A 5,877-nucleotide genomic window follows, 5' to 3' on the forward strand; every position below is an offset into this window, starting at 1 on the left:
AAAACAGGACAGTACTTACATGATTTCACATTAAGGGAGTGAGATAAAAGGAGAAAGTCAAAACATTATTATTATTATGTTCATCTTCTGTTCTAACAATTTATCTCAAGATCAAGATAGCACATTATTAAGAATAATGTAATATAAAAAATTAGATTCCTAAAAGTGACAATGTATTTTCTTCACTAAATACCTGTGTTGAGTAAACTAATTAAATAACAGATTTGGGTGGGGAAAAAATACATGCTTTTTAAAAATCACTTCTTGTTTAAACACAGCATTACCTAGCTTTATGTGATTTTTATAGTAAAAAGTGAGAAAGTGTAGCTTAATGGACAACATGCTAATTAATAGAAAATACTAGTAGTTTCTAATATTTTTGAGTACTAGCCCAGGTGCTATGGTAAGTACTTTGCAGGCATTATCTCATTTGATTCTTATTATAACCCAATGAGATAAGCACTGTTATTAACTCCATTTACAGATCCAATACGTAATTTTTTCCCTGATAAAACATTTTAAGCATAGCCACCATTATAGACAAGGATTTGTAATGCTGGAAACACCTTAAAGCTCATCTTTCTCCCGTGACTCACTCCCCCTCTGAAGAGGATACTGATTGATTACATCTATACTTCTCCTACCTTTGGTATTGCAAGGATTAAACATTAGCACAAAAATAGAACATGTAATCTACTCTGGATTTACTTGAAGAGTAAGGGGAGAATTTTAAATGTGGTGGCAGATCCTCTTAGCTAGGGTGAGACGAGGAGGCTGGAATTCTGCTTATAGGATGGCTTGCTTCACTTCTTCCTTTATGTTTACATGGAGCTACACAATTCTAAAGTCTTCTTGACACAGGAGAGGGTCTCAGCAAGCCCTAAACAAGCAGCAGAATAGATCACTGATGCTCATAGATAAGCCATCATGAGGACAACTTACCTCATTGATGAATTACTGTTGGACAACTGATAAATTACATTATAATGTGAGAGCAAGGGAGAAGAAAGTCCCAATGTATGGTAAAACCAAAATTACATTTAGCAGGGGAGAGATCCACATAGAAAAAGAAGCGTGCCAATCTTTACAGGTACATGCGGGGCATTGCATGGGCAATAACTTCTGAGGGCTGTAGAACTAAAAAATGGCATTATTGAAAACAAAGGAAGAGAAGAGAGAAGTTGATGTAAATGCACAAGGAGGATGAACATTTGTTCTACTTCAATACAAAGGTATATTGTGTTTGCATCAAAGTATCAAATCTGAACAATATTTCATCTGCACCCCATTGTATTCGTTACAAAAGGTATCACCCTTGAACACAGTGAGGAAGTCTCAGAAAGTGAGCAATTAGGAGGAGGATGATAATGAAGCAGACTTGAATCAAGTTGATCAAAAGCAATGGAAGAGATGGAGAGGTGGTGAGTCACTTAAGCAGCAAAACCTGAAGGAAAGAACATCAGGTATTGTTGGTGTAATCTTTGGTAGTTCCTACATTTTCAAATTAGAATCCATCTACATCTGCCATTCCTTCTCCATTTGAGCAGTCATTGTTTGCTTGTTTTGAACAGTCATAGTTTATTAGCCTCAGTTCCTGAACAAAATATTGAATGTCCAGTCATACTTTTATCTGAGAAAAGATTCCCTGAGAAAAGACTATTTTAGAAATGAACTTCTGGGCTTTTAGTTTCAAAATATCCTCCTTTGCAGGGTGCTTAATTGCTTTCTGTCCAACTGGGAAGTTAATCTGGAATATTCTCAGGATGCTCAAGTTCTTGCAAGCTTTATACCTAAAGCAGATTCACAGCTGTGCAGAGAACACCCTTTGAAGTTACCATGCCTTGCTAGTATATCAAGTGTTATGCTTTGATCTGTAGGCACCATTTTTCCTAGGAAACTTTCTTTTTTTCCTAAGAAACTTTCTGTCATCATGTATTTTTATTCTATAATGTCCATATTTCTTATTAACCAAGGGTGACAAATATGGGTTAATATTTTACCAGTTGCATTGTTTTTGGTAATATAAGGATTAGAGAAACAGTATCATAGGAGCTATGTGATTTCTTTTACGTTCTCATAATTGATTTTGATTAAATAGTAATTTTTAGTTTTATTTTTACATTCACTTTCCGGTATTTGAACAGGAGAAGTGGAGTAATTTGTTTGCAAGCAGTGTGTAAATGAGAAAGAGGCAGAAAAGACTCGATTTCTTGATGAGTTGATGAATTTCATCCTTTTATTTGTCACAGGTTTGGATTGGGGAAGTTTTTTGATAAAATGTTTAACAACTCTTTAATATATGTTTAACATTTGATGAAATAATTAATAAATATATTGCATATGCTGCTATATTTATAAAATGTGATGAGGAAAAAGGGGAAAAGTCAAGAGGAAAAAGAAAGGGAGGGGGCAGGCCGGGTGGCTCAGCGGTTTAGCGCCGCCTTCAGTCCAGGGTGTGATCCTGGAGTCCTGGGATCCAGTCCCACGTCGGGCTCCCTGCATGGAGCCTGCTTCTCCCTCTGCCTGTGTCTCTGCCTCTCTCTCTGTGACTCTCATGAATAAATAAATAAAATATTTTTTAAAAAAAGAAAGGGAGAAAAAAGGAAAACTTAACAAGAAGAGATGGAAATAAAAGGGAAAAAAACTGAAATCAAGGAAGAATATGAAAGAAAAAGAGAGTTGTTAAAACATGGAGAGGCAAAAAGGAAAAAGAGTAAACATGAAGCTATTATTCTCTACAAATCTCACTCTACTTGTTGCTATTACTTTAAAATATATACTTCTTTGGGGCACCTTGATGGCTCAGTCGGTTAAGCATCCGATCCTTGATTTTGGCTTAGATCATGATGTCAGAGCCCTGAGATAGAGCCTCATGTCAGGCTCTGCACAGGGCGTGGAGTCTGCTAGAGACTCTCTCTCCCTCTTCCCTCTGTTCCCACCCCCACCCCCACATGCGTGTGTGCTCTCTCTCTAAAGAAAATAAAATAAATAAAATATATATACTTCTTTAAATAAATGTCTTTATTTCCTGTGCACATACCATATTAATAAAGAGTGATCCTGAATATTTTTCTTTCCTGTTCCTATATTTTAAGGAGAAAAGGCTTTTTAAAGTGATCTTTATTTCATAGTGTCCTTAAGTGCAAGGATAATGCAGTGTGGTTATTATTTATGCTTTAAGAAAAAGTATTGCTTGTGTAGATTTTCCTATGCTGATATTTGCTGTTATGGTGTTCATATATTTGTTTATTCTAAAAGATAATTGCATAGGTTAGGGGATACTGTAGTTCCCACCAATGAAAAGTGCGAAAAAAAAATACAGATTAAATGAGTAAACTGTAGATTCGTGTCTAAAAAAGCTATTTCTATCTTAAAGTCAAATTATTCTCTGAAAAATTGGTATCTACCTCCTCCAGAGGGCAATGAATACATTTGGGACTAGAATTTAAAACTTGCATTAAGAAAATGTACAATACTCAAGAATCCCTAATCTTGATAACAAATATTTTTAGCTTTTGTCAAATTCAGGTTTTTAGTTTTTGTTTTGAATTCAATTCATCTTTACTACCAGGACCACCTTGTGATTCTAGATGCTATGCTATCACTTAGAACTCAGCCTACTGCATCCAATCCTGCCTATCTGGGCAATAGCTTTTTGGTCTCCTGCATACACATTGGCTACAATATGTACAGATAGAAGCATGGTATCTGGCACAGTATATAAAATATCCTTAAAACAAGTACTAGCCCTGGAATTTGGATCTGAATTTAAGTTGCTTTTTGCAAGTTTTCCTCTTTGTAAGATGGTGGTCTTTTGAAACACTGGGCACTCAGACTAACCCATTTCAGTCTTAGAAAGTTCTGCTCTTCTTCTTCCATACCTGGGGGTTGGCACATTGTGTTATGTATGTTGGAGCAGCAGGAGTAACCAGGGATCAAGCCAATTGGCTATGTGACATTGAAAGTCAATTGCTGAGAAAGATGAAGCCAAGTACAGCCTTCTCTGTGAAGAAGAGCCAAGAAGATTCTAAAGGGATTTGAGGAACCCAAGAGAAACAGCCACAGATAGGAACACTATCTAGTCTTAGAGGATGGGTGATACTTTATGCATATCCAGCTCCTCTTCACCTTGGAGCAGAAAACGGGCATTTTGAAATGTGTAACACTTCTGCTCCTGAATATACAATGATACCTTTCATCTATTTCTGGAGACTTTTCTTTTCGTTTGTTGCTGGATTCCCTACATAATTGCAAGCATATCTAGGCAAGCACAATGGTAAACAGTGGGTGGACACTTCCTCCGCAAATGCAGACAATATCTGCCTTGCTGGCACAGCGTAATTCAGCCATTAACCCATTTTTATATACTCTTTAGAGCAAAAGGTGCAGAAAAGCTCTTAAGAATTTAACGGACAAGATGTTTTTCAAATTTCATTTTTATGGTTTGAGATATTTTGGTGAATCAGTCTGAAAACGCTAAAGACAAGAAAGCAGAAGAAAGGCTTTCCAAAAAGTCACAAACAAACCCGGGGCCTCTTTTTATGTGAGCAACATGTCTCACCTTTGTCAGGTGCCATACTGCAACTCATAAAGCAACCCAATCAGATGAAGAAATATATGAGTATATTTCAAGCAATTTTCTGATGGGGCAGGGAGGTCCTCTGGATTACAGAATTTTCAAATCACAAGCAAGCAGGCCTTTGGTACTCCAGTTGAAGAAGGTCTGAGGGTGAGTGCAGATGCCCTAACTCCCTGTATTTAGGGGTTGGATGTTTGCTGCCTGACCTCTCTAAGGCAGCTGCAATAGTTTCCTCTCTGGTTTTCTTGCCTCCACTGGCTTCCCCGTCCAATTCATTCTCCAAGTAGCTAGAACATAGTCTCCCTAAGACACCAATGATCGGCAGCTTCAGTGGTTGCCCATTCCCTGGAGAGTACCTGAGCATAACACCCTCTCCCACAACTTTCTTACTTGCAACATGTTCTCAAAAAAACTGAACAAAGTATTTGATGTTTCTGGACATGCCCTGTATTGACAAGTCTTTACTGGTTTCTCTTCTCCTAGAATACCTACCCTTCACCACCTGCCCTCTCCTTTTCCTGTATTGAAATCTTATCCATTGTTATGGATTAAAATGCATCCCTCCAAAAAGATATGTTGAAATCCCAACCCTCATCCCATGAATGTAACCTTACTGGGAAATAGGGTCTTTGCAGATGATCCAGTTCCGTTAAGATGAGGTCATTGAGGTGGGTCCTATCCAATATGATCAGTGACCCCAAGAAAAGCAGAAATTTGGACACAGACACAGACATGCATCTAGTGAAGATGATGTGAAGATACCCAGGTGACAACAGAGCCAGAGATTGGGCTGGTGCAATCAGGAGCCAAGCAAGGCCAAGGATTGCTGGGCCCTACCAGAAGCTCAGCAGATGCAAGGAAAGATTTTACCCTGGGTTTCAGAAGCAGCATGGCTCTACCAACACCTTAATTTTGGATATCTAGCCTCCAGAACTGTGAGGTGGTAAATTTCTACTGTTTTAAGCCACCAGTCTATGGTACTTTGTTACAGCAGCTCAAGGAAATGAATACATTTGTCTTTCAAGATCCAGTTCATAAGGTACCTAGACTTCAATCTGTCTAAAGCAATCTCTTGCACTCCCCTCCAGCCTCATAATATTGTAAGAGCATGGCTTTTTGTTTTCATTTTCAGTATTAAATTGTGGGTTTCCTGAACTAACCTTTTATCCATTTAATCTTTTTGTTCCCCTAGAGTGTACAGCACTGCATTTGGAAAGCTTCCCTTAAATGTTTATTGAACTAAGTGGAATGGAATCTATAATTTTCAAGACACTAATAACAAGCAATTTAGAAGAAAC

Source organism: Canis aureus, chromosome 9 (genome assembly GCF_053574225.1).
Source record: "Canis aureus isolate CA01 chromosome 9, VMU_Caureus_v.1.0, whole genome shotgun sequence".
In the NCBI taxonomy this organism is placed as follows: Eukaryota; Metazoa; Chordata; class Mammalia; order Carnivora; family Canidae; genus Canis; species Canis aureus.